We start from the raw sequence: 14,857 nt of genomic DNA, 5'->3' as shown, positions 1-14,857 counted from the left end.
CCCATTTTTTGATTTGCCTCCAAGATTCTTTTGAATATACACAATGGTAACAAAACTTCATCTTTTGAGAGCATATTTATTCACTGAAACAACCAACATTTTATGAAAAATCTCTTTGGGAAAGATTAAGCTGGAGAATTATATTTTCAGTGAAAAATAGGAAATAACCATAAAGAAGTAAAACTGATATTTATATGGCCTATAAATTATCTATAGAGACTCCAAAAAAAAAAATCCTAGGAATGCTATGGGGAAATAACAGCATCACTAGAATATATGTACAGTCTCCTAAGGTGACTATTTGAAAGGCATGCCCTCTAGAAAGTATAAATTTTCTAAGGTTAGTGAAAATTTAATCCCATTATTCTGTAATGAGACATGATTCCTAGATCTAATGAACTTAAAAAACTAACACAAAAAACATTCAGGCAAACTTGCTGCATTCTGTGGAGCTGATTAAATGTTCAATAATCATTGAGAAAGGGTGAGGTTAATGTGAGTAAGCTGGAATAGTTGGAGAAAGCTTCATGAATGAGAGAAGACTTCAACTGTGCTTTGAAAGAGTGCCAGAGTTTGGATAAATGAAGGGGAAAAGAGATAGTATCCCAAGAGAGACCAATATGAGTAAAAAACAGGAGATAGATAGGGAATAATTATGGAATTTGTAGGGAATAAAGAAGAGGTATCTGACATAATAGTAAAAATAATAGTAAAGTTATAAGGAAATATAATTAGATAGGAAAGGTACAATATTATGAAGGGTCTTGAAATCCAGGCAAAGAGGATTAGAGTTAATACAGGAATCAATAATGACCCACTGAGATACTAAAGTTTTCTGATGACTGCATTTTAGAAGTATTATTCTATCAGCAGTATGTGGGATAGATTAGGGGAGGGAGAATCCATGGAAAAAGGCTTTAGTAGCATAGTATCTATAGAGCATAAACTGTACATTTATTTTCCAGTACATAGAGTTCGTATCCTTGCTTTTCTAATCCCCTCTGTTACTAATAGCACGCTATAAACATGGAACAGAGCAAATCTAATTGACCTGTAACTTTTGCTGCATTACCAAGTAAGTACTGTGCCATTTGACTATGCCTGTGATAGAGCCCTCCACATTACTAATTTAAGGATCACTAAATAGTTCACATTAGCTTCACAGTAACCTATAACAATTATCTTCCACTCAGGAGAACCATTCTGGATGCCCATACAGATGTTATTGTTTTCAGTGGAACATCTTGGCTTCTTGAAACTTCAGAGATGCTACAGGGAAAACTGTACAGTAGTCTAGGATGTCTGGGTTCTTTTGGTGGCAGAGCCAAGAATAGCCTAATGAACTTGGACAAACGACAATCTGTGTTCGTTTGGAAGCCCTTCTATTAAAATCAGAACAATACAGAGAGGAGTTCAATAGGCCCTGCAAAAAAAAAAATGACATGCAAATTCATGAAAAACTCCACATTTTTAAATAATAAAATAGCATTTTAGTCTAAGGAAAAAAAGAAAAGAAAAATGACAATCTGGATCTCTGTTTCCTTTTGTGAAAAATTATGGAGTTAGACTCAATTATCCAATGATTGCTACCTTTGAAAATTCAACGGTTTATGACTCCACATTTATATTTATCCTGGAAACCTAAAGGATATGCAGACTTCATATGCAACATGGCAGGGGGGAAGCATTGTATATTGCAAAGAGTGGGCACCTTGTTAAATTGAAGTGAATAAACTTTATTCAAACCTCCTTATGAACATACTCCTCTTCTCTGCATGTGAAATTAAACTATTTACCAAATAATCCTCAACCAATTTTTTTCAATTTGACCAGTGTGCCAATTCATAAGATATCAGTCAAATACAAAATCAATATGAAAGAGAAATAGAAAGGAGGAGACAGATAAATCTGACTACAAATCTGTGTGTGTGTGTGTGTGTGTGTGTGTGTGTGTATTTGTGTCTATATCTGTGTCTGTCTGGCTGTCTCTCATTCTCCCCCGCCCCCATCTCTCTTTCTCTCTCTCACACACATAGACACACTCTTCCTCTTTCTTTCTCTCCCACTCCCTCTTCTCTGGCTCCCCTCCCTCTTCCCTCCTCCTCCTTCCTGCCTTTCCTTCCTTCCTTCCTTCCTTCCTTCCTTCCTTCCTTCCTTCCTTCTTCCTTCCTTCCTTCCTTCCTTCCTTCCTTCCTTCCTTCCTTCCTTCCTCCTCTTCCTTCCTTCTCTCCTTCCTCCTCTCCTTCCTCTCCTCCTCCTCCTCCTCCTCCTCCTCCTCCTCCTCCTCCTCCTCCTCCTCCTCCTCCTCCTCCTCCTCCTCCTCCTCCTCCTCCTCCTCCTCCTCCTCCTCCTCCTCCTCCTCCTCCTCCTCCTCCTCCTCCTTCTTCCTCTTCTTCTTCTTCTTCTTCTTCTTCTTCTTCTTCTTCTTCTTCTTCTTCTTCTTCTTCTTCTTCTTCTTCTTCTTCTTCTTCTCTCTCTCTCTCTTTCTCTCTCTCTTTCTCTCTCTGTCTCTCACTCTCACTCTCACTCTCTCTCACTCTTTCTGTATCTGTGTGTGTCTGTCTGTCTCTGTCTCTCTCATTCTCCCTCCCCCCCTCTCTTTCTTTCTCTCAATACTCTTCCTCTTTCTTTCTCCCCCACTCCTCCCTCTTCCTTCCCTCCCTCCCGCCCTCCTCCCCCTCTCTCTTACACACTCACTGCCCCCCCTCTCTTTCTCTCTCTTTGTCTCTTTCTATCTGTCTCTTTTTCTGTCAGGGTCAGGTGATATGGGTCAAATTCTTACTCTCCATTTTAAATCTTTGTTTGACTGAGCAATCACGTAACACTTTTAGGCTTCAATTTCGCTATTTGTAACATTAGATGTTTAGAGTAAATGATCTGTTAGACTCTTCCAGTTCTTAAATCTATGATACTAAGAAAGGGGATCTAGTTCACATTTTAAGTTTAGAGCTGCTCTTCTCAAATCAGCAGCTACAACTCAATAAACATAAAACAAACACTTTTAGAGAAAGATTATCTCTGTCATGGATGAAAAGGCCCTTTTTCTGTCTCACTACAATTCATTCACTAGTTTATGGGCCTAGCATCACCCAAGGAATATAAATTTTCAGGGCAAGCCTGACTGATGGCTTTGGAATTTAAAGCTCTGACTTAGTTTTCAAATAAGAAAAATCATAGTAACTGGACCAATTCCTATGATTATAGAGTAATAGATACTGAAGATCAAAAGTCTTCCTCCATAAAATCATCAACTGCTCAGACTTTTCACTTTTGACATATGCCTCTTCTTTGGATTAAACAGGGCCTGCCTGTCTCATGCTTTTTTATATTTCCCAAGTTAAACTGATTCCCATTTGGTGAGCTTTTCCATCCTTTATTTTCCACCAGTTCTTTCATAAATGAGGTATCCCAACTAGAGGGAAATAAATAGACTACAGAATCACTGAATTTGTCTGCCTCATATTTTAAATATCATGGTCTATGGAGCAGATATGCTTGACGTGCAAGTAAATTGCCTTCTAGGTAAAGCAATACAAATGTAATGCATTCAAGGAAGTTTTTGACATGAAAGGCTGTGATTTGACAGCCAGCATTTTTGTTTGGAAGAGAAGGGTCAGTAGCTTCATTAGTCCAGAAAATCACAGTGAGAATAAAGTAACAAAATAAAGGCTAAAGAGTTAGACTTCTTAAAGAAGGCCATGATGAGGGAAGCCTCCTATTTCCCTATGGCTCAGTGTAGAAATAGTCCTAGTCAAAGTTTTTTATAGGAAACCCCTAAGAAACCTTGAGAAAATAATCTTGTAGTAATTGTTCACTTTTCCAAGGCAGTTTCAGGTTTGTAGAGTACTCTCTCTTCTTAACTACTCTGAAAAGTAGGCAATTCAAAGTATTACTATTTAGGTAGAACACCAGTGACTGTTAGTAAAGGCATGCAGTTGGCTCACTAACACTTGCTCCATTGGCAATTTGCCTCTATGATTCTTTCTGGCTCAATCTGTTAAATTCAAGGTAGACTTCAGAAGATAATCCATTGCTATTGTTGCAAAGCTAGTGAAGCCACTCTCCTTCTTCTCAGTCAATCCCTTGCATACTCTAGGGAACAGGAGGGAAGAGAGAAAAATTTATGTGTGTTGATGTGTTGGAGAGGTTGGTGGGAAAGAGTGGCAGGAATGCTTTTACCCTCAAACTACAAATTCTAAGGTGACAATATGTTCTCAAATCCCTATTACATTTGTTTAAATAAAAAAATGAAGTTAACTTCTCATAATTATCTTCATTTCCTCCCATCTTTTTTATACAGGGGACTGTATCAGCATACTCTTTGTTATCACTTCTTATTTTTCCTCTTATTTTTTCCTCTCTTCTGACTTTTTAATACTTTCAGTCCTCTAACCCTATTTCATAAGTGTATATATGTATATGTGTATATATACACATATAAATGTGGATGAATGTGTGTATTATACCTGCAGATATATATGGTTGTATTTTATGTGCCTGTTTATGTGCACATATACATATGCATATGTATATGTATTTGAATTGTAGATGTATTTATATATGTATTGATATATACATATTTAGATTGTATATGCATTTGTACATATTATGTTACATACAATATACATGCATGTATGTTTTGTACATACATGTGTATTGCATATATATTGAGGGGAAATATTTCCTATTTCATAAATATTTCATTTAAAATTGTACTTTGACTTAGTCATTCCTCATATGTAGAAATCACTTCTCTTGCAAAGTATTTAATCAACTGAAACAGGTATCACCCATTTCATCCATTTCAATTACACAAGCATTTATTATCTGGCATGTGTTGAACCCTGTACTAAGCTCTGAAGGCATATATGGTTCTTAATATCATTGAATTTTTAAGCTGTTAGGAGAAACTTTTACTGTATCTCTCCTATCTTTCCCCTTCTCTCCATTCACATTATTTGGTTCAGGGTCTCCTTACCTCTTATTGTTAAAATATCCTTGTGATTGGTCTCCCTTCTTCCAGTTTCTCCCTCTGCAATTCTTCCTCCACAGAGTTGTCAAAATAACCTCTTAAATCAGAGGCAAGACTATGCTTCTTCTAAAGAACCTTCAGTAGCTCCCTATTTCCTCTAGGAGAATACAAATGTTTTAGGTTGTCATTTTGACTTTCACAGTCTAGCACCAGACTATTTTTTCCTAGATTTTTTTCATATCACTTCCCTACTTGTGCTCTTCATTTCAGCCAAACTGGTCTCCTTTCTAATCCAAGAACTTGGTATTAATCAGGTTCAGAGATTCCAGAAAAATAAAGTCTCCCATTAAGTTGGTCTAACTATAGGGTTTATTATTTGTATCCATATCATATCAATTCAGTATATGTATTCACTCACATATAAATGTGTAAAATGTGTTCAAACTCTACCATCCTGTTTCCTCTAGGTCTTGCCCAAAGTGTAATCTCTTTGGAACATTGGTTTTCTGTCTACAAAATCGGGTTGATAATAATTTTCTAGCTGACTGTATAGAGTATTCAACTCAGAAAAGGTGTGTGGTAGTACTTCTTAACAGTTATCAAAAGGAAGAGCTTGGAAAGAAAATAGGCACCTGTCCAAAGTATATGGAGCCAGCGGTAAACATGTAGATTTGTCTATTTGAGCACAGCTTACAAATTCAGTAAGAAGGAAACAATAAAATAGCACAGAGGGAGAAGAGCAGAGGAAAAAAACTCAGTGCCAAAATCAATACCATGTAATTTGGATAAAACCTATAATTTACCTTCTCTTCATTGTTGTATTATTTGATGATTGGACAATTAAACCTTCTTTCAGTATATCCTTACTGCTTTTATCTTCCAGTAGAATTTTACAAGTCTCTACACATTCTGGAAGTAGTGTAAATTCAATCTAACAATCATAACAACTATAGTGCTTTTTAAAAAATTCTCAGAACAAATAATCTTTGAAGAACTTTAAAAGCATATATGTATATATATATATATATACATATATATGCATATACTTATATCTGTCTATATCTATACATGGAAAAATAGAGAGCCCTACTGATTTGTGGATTCAGGTTTTGAAATTTTAAGCATTTACTATCCTAAATGCAGAGCAAATACAAAATCATTGTTAAAAAAAAATTAGCAGTATTAAAGATGATGAATTTAAATTGAAGAATGGAAAGAGCACAAAATAAAGGAAGGCTTTGGGGAGACAGTGAGTGGGAAGCTGCCCAAATTTTTATGTCAAGTACAAACACAGGCATTTCTCTCTTTGAAGAGAGCTCCAGAGTCAATCCCTCCATAAATGGGAGGAGTATCCTATACAGCATTACTGACAATGGTTCCTATTGAGAATAACTCATCTCTGGAAAACTGATATTCCTCTATTTAATTTCTGCTTCATGAGTAAAAGTAAATTGATTATTGATTTTTTTGCATGTGTCTTATGGAAGGGATTTATCTTATTCATATTTGAAATGCACCTACATACCAGGGTCTGGGAAACCATTTGTACCTTTTACTTGTATGATTCATTGTTTCTTTCCCAGAGAAGTGATCTAACTTTCAGTGTCTAAAGATTTTAACTGATTTGCAACTTAATTACTGAAGAGAGATCTTTGAAATGGCCCAGCAAACTGATATCTCTCTTTAAATACCTTCAACTCCTGATTTCTGGGGCTACGAATAAGAAACAGCTAGAAATCTCAATCCCAGGACTAGATGAAATGAGTCTCTTGAGTTCTGTCTAAAGAGCACAGATCCAGGAGCGAAGGAGCAGCTGATGAAGTTGGTTACCCATGGTAAGCAGAAGAAGAGAAGGATAAAGAGGAGAAGGGAAATGAGGTGATGAGACAAATCTGGGAAGACAAATTGCATTAGGGATATGAAACCTACTACTATAGCAGGGCCATAAACAGTTCCATTAATATTTTGACTAACCCGATAAAAGGCCTTGCAACTCTGTGCATGTCGGTTTCATCTCTGCCTTATCCAAATTTAAATAGCTTCTGTACCTACATAAAGCTGTCCAATAAAAAAAAGTATTACAGCTAACTTCCTTTAGCATATTGTACTTTTCAAGGTTGCACAACCACAGTTATGGGCTCCTCTGATCATTTTTCAAGTGAATCACAGAGGTTCTTTTTTTCCCTTCTGTCCCTCCCTTCCTTCTACTTTTGCCTGCCCCAAGCAACTAAAACCAGTTTTCAATATTCTCCAGGTAATGATGTTTTTTTTTCCATCAAGCAAAGAGGAATGAAACTTACTTTTAAAGATAGCTCAGGTATGCCACTGGGTACTCATGAATCAATGGCACCAAACACTTTTAGTAATAATTATTTAGCCCAAGAAAACAACTTATAAAGTTGATGATAGGTGCCTTACTAGATTGCTGTAAAGACTCTTTAAAGGTTAAGATATCCTTTATCAAAATTCCCCTGACAGAAACAGCTCAGACAATAGGAGTGAAGCAAAGAAATGGAACTACAAGAAAAAGAGAGCATTCGGGGGGCTGAGCCAAGATGGTGGAGAAGATACACGTGATTCTGTGAGCTCCCTTCTTCCCTCAATACCAATTAGTTAAATCAGCCTCAAAAGTAGCACTGGACTGATAGAACCCACAAGGACTGGAAGCATGACTTACCAGCTGAAGAGAATCTGGAGTTTCAACAGAAAAGGTCAGTTCCCAGGGGAGGAAGAAGAAAGGCCAGCACAGATGGTTGGGTGGTGGCACACTGCACCGAAGGCACTGGGGAAGGCTCTGGGATCAGAGAAGCCACTGAGATAGAAGAATCTGGCACAGGCTATTAGCTCTTCTCTGCTTATAACACAGCAGTTCAGAAGAGAAATCAAGCCACTTTAAAATATAAGCCAGATACTAGAACCACCCCAATCTGAAAGTGACTCAACAGATCTCAGTGCTGTGGGTGTGGCTGACTTAGGATGTCTGGTCTTTCACCTGGGGGTAGTTAAGAGATTGAGAAGCAGGCGGTAACTCATACTGCCTTGCTTGGCTGGAGGCTGTGGAACTCAGCCCCAGAAGTCCCAGAGAAGTGGAACCTTTGAAATAGGGACCTCGGTTTCAGGGCAGACACTTCCAGTTTGAGCGCAGGGGCTTTTCACATCAGCTGCTGACATCCACGCTCCACGGGACACATAGGCTGGCCTTTGTGTCATCTTTACTGTTCTGTTCAGTCTTAAACTTCAGGAAAATCGCTAGGACACACAGCGCCCTCATAGTGCAGTCCTATTAGTCACCTCTGAGGCACTTCCAGGGACGGGGTGGGGAACTCTCTCCCAGAGCTCTCTCTTAGCTCAGGCACAGGAGCCGCTTCATCCCTCCGGTCTGGGAGGAAGCTGGTAAATAAATAAGTAAATAATTTCCTACCCCAGGGACAGACCCCAAAAGATTTTTAAAATATGAGTAAAAAGCAAAGAAAAACGATCAATTCCTTCTACACAGTGAAAGAGCGGGTATCCAACCCCAAGGAAGTTAACAGCAGAGAGTCAGCAGATAACAGCCTAAAGGGGAACGATTCCTGCCCCCCATCACATAACGCTCTCCTAGAAGAGACTATTAAAAAATTAAGAGAGTTTGAAGAAAAATGGGGAAAGGAAAGAGAAGCTATGAAATTGGAGTTGGAAAAAATAAAGAATTCACAGGAGATGCAGGGAAACAAAATTTGTGAAATAGAAAAGGTTAAAAAATCACAGGAAAGTAGGATTTCTGAATTGGAAAAGATAAAAAAGTCTCAAGAAAATAGGATTTCTGAATTGGAAAAAGAAAATAATTCTCTAAAAAATTAGGGAAATGGAAAAAATTCAATAGAGCAAAATAATTCATTTAAAAATGAAATTGGGCATTTACAAAAAGAACTAAAACTGTGAATGAAGAAAATAACTCCTTAAAATTCAGGATGGAACAAATAGAAATGAATGATTCATTGAGAACCCAAGAATCAGTAAAACAAAACAAAACAAAAAAAAAAAAAAAATGAAAAGCTGGAGAATAACATCAAATACTTACTGGGAAAATCTATAGACCTGGAAAATAGATCTAGGAGAGATAATCTGCAGATCATTGTACTTCCCGAAAACTATGACCAAAAAAAGAGCCTAGATTCTATTTTACAGGAAATCATCAAAGAGAACTGTCCAGAGATAATAGAAACAGAAGGGAAAATAGACATCAAAAGAATTCATCCAACTCCTTCTGAAATAGATGCTAAAAAAAGAACACCATGGAATATTGTGGCTAAGCTGCAGAATTGCCACACAAAGGAGAAAATCTTGCAAGCATCTAGGAAAAAACAATTTAAATACCAAGGTGCCACAATAAGGGTCACACAAGATCTGGCTGCCTCCACATTAAAAGATAGAAGGGCCTGGAACCTGATATTCCGAAAGGCAAAAGATCAAGGATTGCAACCAAGAATAAACTACCCAGCTAAGTTTAGCATCTTTTTCCATGGAAGAAGATGGTCATTCAATGAAATAGAGGAATTGCATATGTTTCTAAGAAAAATACCAGACTTAAACAAAAAATTTGATCTACATCTACAAGACTGAAGAGAAACAGAAAAAGGTACACAGAACCCTTGAGAACTGTATCTCTGTTGTGGGTATATAGAAAGTATGCATGGATAATTTGTTAGGGGTAAATAGACCAAAAAGTAATTGGAAAATGAATAATCTCATCTTAAAGAATGACTGGGTGAAACAGCAAATTATAGAAACAATTAATAATTTCACCCAAGATAATGACAATGATGAGACATCATACCAAAATCTGTGGGATACAGCTAAAGTGGTAATAAGGGGAAATTTTATATCTTTAGAGGCTTATTTGAAGAAAATAGAGAAAGAGAAGATTAATGAATTGGGCCTGTAACTTAAAAAGCTAGAAAAAACCAAATTAAAAACTCCCAACCAAAAATCAAACTTGAAATACTAAAATTAAAAGGAGAAATCAATAATATTGAAAGTAAAAAAACTATTGAATTAATAAATAAAACCAAGAGTTGGTTTTATGAAAAAGCCAATAAAATAGATAAACCTTTGGTAAATCTGATCAGAAAAAAGAAAGAGGAAAATCAAATTGTTAATCTTACAAATGAAAAGGGGGATCTTTCCACCAATGAAGAGGAAATTAGAGAAATAATGAGTTACTTAGCCCAACTTTATGCCAATAAATTTGATAACTTAAGTGAAATGGATGACTTCCTCCAAAAATATAGCCTTCCTAGATTAACAGAGGAGGAGATAAATTGCTTAAATAGTCCCATTTCAGAAAAAGAAATAGAACAAGCTATTAATCAACTCCCCAGGAAAAAATCCCCAGGACCAGATGGATTCACATGTGAATTCTACCAAACATTTAAAGAACAATTAGCCCCAATGCTATATAAACTATTTGAAAAAATAGGGGATGAAGGAATCCTACCAAACCCCTTTTATGACACAGACATGGTAGTGATACCTAAACCAGGTAGATCGAAAACTGAGAAAGAAAATTATAGACCAATTTCCTTAATGAATATTGATGCTAAAATCTTAAATAAAATATTAGCAAAAAGACTTCAGAAAATCATCCCCAGGATAATACACTATGATCAAGTAGGATTTATACCAGGAATGCAGGGCTGGTTTAATATTGGGAAAACTATTAGTATAATTGACCATATTAATAATCAAATTAATAAAAACCATATGATCATCTCAATAGATGCAGAAAAAGCATTTGACAAAATCCAACATCCATTCCTACTAAAAACTCTTGAGAGTATAGGAATAAATGGACTATTCCTTAGAATAATCAGGAGCATATATTTACGACCGTCAGCATAATATGCAATGTAGATGAACTGGAACCTTTCCCAGTAAGATCAGGAGTGAAACAAGGTTGCCCACTATCACCATTACTATTCAATATAGTACTAGAAACGCTAGCCTCGGCAATAAGAGATGAGAAAGAGATTCAAGGAATTAGAGTAGAAAATGAGGAAATCAAACTATCACTGTCTGCAGATGACATGATGGTATACTTAGAGAAACCCAAAGACTCTGCTAAAAAGCTATTAGAAATAATTCAGAATTTTAGCAAAGTGGCAGGATACAAAATAAATCCACATAAATCCTCAGCATTTTTATATATCATCAACAAAATGCAACAGCAAGAGATACAAAGAGAAATTCCATTCCAAACAAATGCTGAGTGTATAAAGTATTTGGGAATCCATCTACCAAAGAAAAGTCAGGAATTATATGAGAAAAATTACAAAACACTTGCCACAAAAATAAAGTCAGATTTAAATAATTGGAAAGACATTCAGTGCTCTTGGATAGGCCGAGCGAATATAATAAAGATGACAATACTCCCCAAACTAATCTATTTATTTAGTGCTATACCAATCAGACTCCCAAGAAACTATTTTAATGACCTAGAAAAAATAATAAAATTCATATGGAAGAATAAAAGGTCGAGAATTGCGAGGGAACTAATGAAAAAAAAGTCAGAGGAAGGTGGTCTAAGTGTACTTGATCTAAAGCTATATTATATAGCAGCAGTCACCAAAACCATTTGGTATTGGCTAAGAAATAGACCGGTAGATCAGTGGAACAGATTAGATACAAAGGACAAAAAAGGGTACATCTATAGCAATCTCATCTTTGACAAACCCAAAGATACCAACATTAGGGATAAAAATTCATTATTTGAAAAAAACTGTTGGGAAAACTGGAAATTAGTATGGCAGAAATTAGATATGGATCCACACTTAATACCATATACCAAGATAAGATCAAAATGGGTCCATGACTTAGGCATAAAGAATGAGATAATAAATAGATTAGAGAAACAGAAAATAGTCTACCTCTTAGACCTGTGGAGGAAGAAGGAATTTATGACCAGAGGAGAACTAGAGATCACTATTGATCACAAAATAGAAGATTTTGATTACATCAAACTAAAAAGTTTCTGTACAAACAATACTAATGCAAACAAGATTAGAAGGGAAGTAACAAATAGGGAAAATATTTTTAAAGTTAAAGGTTCTGACAAAGGTCTCATTTCCAAAATATATAGAGAACTCACCCTAATTTATAAGAAATCAAACCATTCTCCAATTGATAAATGGTCAAATATATGAACAGATAATTCTCAGATGAAGAAATTGAAACTATATCCACTCATATGAAAGAGTGTTCCAAATCAGTACTGATCAGAGAAATGCAAATTAAGACAACTCTGAGATACCACTACACACCTGTCAGATTGGCTAAGATGACAGGAATAAATAATGATGAATGTTGGAGAGGATGTGGGAAAACTGGGACACTAATACATTGTTGGTGGAGTTGTGAAAGAATCCAGCCATTCTGGAGAGCAATTTGGAACTATGCCCAAAAAGTTATCAAACTGTGCATACCCTTTGACCCAGCATTGCTGTTATTGGGCTTATATCCCAAAGAAATACTAAAGAAGGGAAAGGGACCTGTATGTGCCAAAATGTTTGTGGCAGCTCTTTTTGTTGTAGCTAGAAACTGGAAGATGAATGGATGTCCATCAATTGGAGAATGGTTGGGTAAATTATGGTATATGAAGGTTATGGAATATTATTGCTCTGTAAGAAATGACCAGCAGGACAAATATAGAGAGGCTTGGAGAGACTTACATCAACTGATGCTGAGTGAAATGAATAGAACCAGAAGATCGCTCTACACTTCAATGTTGTATGAAGATGTATTCTGATGAAAGTGGATATCTTCAACATAAAGAAGATCCAACTCACTTCCAGTTGATCAATGATGAACAGAAACAACTACACCCAGAGAAGGAACACTGGGAAGTGAATGTAAATTGTTAGCACTACTGTCTATCTACCCAGGTTACTTATACCTTCGGAATCTAATACTTAATGTGCAACAAGAAAATGGTATTTACACACATATATTGTATCTAGGTTATATTGTAACACATGTAAAATGTATGGGATTGCCTGTCATCTAGGGGAGGGAGTAGAGGGAGGGAGGGGATAATTTGGAAAAATGAATACAAGGGATAATGTTATTTAAAAAATTACTCATGCATATATACTGTCAAAAAATTTATAATTATAAAAAAAAATTTTACAGAAGAATAAATTGAGGTCCAAGAAGGTTAAATGGATCATTATTAATAATAATTACTAAGTCTCCTTACTACCACCTAACATGCCCCAATTGCTCAAGAGATAGAAGAAAATTTGATTCGACACATATTAACTTTTTAAAAATTTTCATTGATGTCATTAATTTTTATATCAAAGGCATTTCCAGATATATTCCACAACTACCACCAAATGAGCCCTCTCATAGGCTAACATCAATATAAAGGCAAACAACTTTGAAAAATTTAAGAACTCTGATCAATCAGGATTCTATTCAACTAAAATGAAACAAGCTATCCACTCTTGATAAAGAGGTGATAAACTCAGTGCAAATTGAGACTGTAATGTAAAAATTAAAATGTATCAAATAAAATTATGTAAAATTCTAATAAGTGTACAATTCCCCATAGTTAATCTATCCCATTCTCCTCCAGTTCAATAATCAATGGAATTGCTCTCTTCATTGTCCATTCAACTGTATCTCATAGTCTAGCTAAAACTACTTCAGTCAGTCAATAAGTCAATAAACAGTTATTAAGTGTCTACTATTTGCCAGGCACTGTGCAAAGTACTAGGGATACAAAAAGGAGCACAAGGTTCCTGAGTTCAGGCAAAAAGCCAAACAAGAGGGGGATGATGTTAAGCTTCTTCAGAGCAGAAAATGCAGGCATAGCAGCCTGTACCTGGTTTGTACAGAGCAAGTTCAGAATTTAGGAACCCAGGAAATTGACATAATTTGGAGGAGGTGGTAGTCCAGAACCAAAGTCAAATTAAATAGAGTTGCAGGGGATTGCAAAGTCCGAGTTTTGAACAAGCATTGCAGGATTTTTTGCAGGGAGACATTCGGTTGCTAATGTTGCCCCCAAGTGAATTACCTTGTGATTCTGCTACATATTTTGCTATTTGATTTGGTGGATCGCTCCTGGCCCATGTGTACAGTGTTACACTAGTAGGGGTTCGACCAACTATTTATATAATTGCTTACCAATACAATCCACACAGCCTCAGAATTAGCAAAGTATTCTTGAACTAAAAAAACTTCTGGGAATTATACAAGACCATTAAGTCAGAAAAAAGCTGCCAACATAGGGTCTCAAGGATCAGCTCATCCTTATTGTCCAAACCTTTTCCTTATTTTGTATATTGTCAGCAGGCAGCACAGTGGATAGAGCATTAGGACTACAGTCAAAAAGGCTTGAGTTCAAATGTGATCTCAGCTACTTACTAGCTGTTTCGTTAAACCTAAAATAGGGGATGATAAGAATAACACATTAAAATGTTGTTGTGATGATAAAATGAGATATTTGTAAAAAGGACCTGGGACAAAAAGGACATTATATAAATACTTATTTATATAAGTATAATGTAACATATATATGTGTGTGTGTGTATAACTTATTTACATAAGCATATATAACTAAAAACAGGCATAATTCTCTCTAATTTTGTATCTTCCCCATTCCTAGAACATTTATCTGCATAAGGTAGGCATTTAATGCTTGTTTAATTGGCTATTGATTATTCTACCCTTAACAAATCATTCCTTTGGAATATATATTATCTCCATGACATTCTCTTTTAAAGGATATGGAGGGTATAGCATCTTAAAGTTGAAAGAGTGTGACCCTATCCTTCCTTCTTTTTCCCTTAGTATATATAACCCTTTCCCCCATGTAGATTCTGCTTGAGCTAGCTTGGGCACACA

At 36.0% G+C, this 14,857-nt stretch overlaps 1 non-coding gene across 1 annotated transcript; it reads left to right on the top strand.

The window, feature by feature from the left end:
- Nucleotides 1–1,362: 1,362 nt before the first annotated feature.
- On the top strand, nucleotides 1,363–1,472 carry LOC141565222 (U6 spliceosomal RNA). The gene has a single exon (XR_012488901.1). It is a non-coding gene; the product is annotated as a U6 spliceosomal RNA (small nuclear RNA).
- The last annotated feature ends 13,385 nt before the right edge of the window (nucleotides 1,473–14,857 follow it).

Source organism: Sminthopsis crassicaudata, chromosome 3, assembly GCF_048593235.1.
Source record: "Sminthopsis crassicaudata isolate SCR6 chromosome 3, ASM4859323v1, whole genome shotgun sequence".
Classification (NCBI taxonomy): domain Eukaryota; kingdom Metazoa; phylum Chordata; class Mammalia; order Dasyuromorphia; family Dasyuridae; genus Sminthopsis; species Sminthopsis crassicaudata.
The sequence above is the reverse complement of the archived record's forward strand: the minus strand, read 5'-3'. Positions and strand labels throughout refer to the sequence as shown.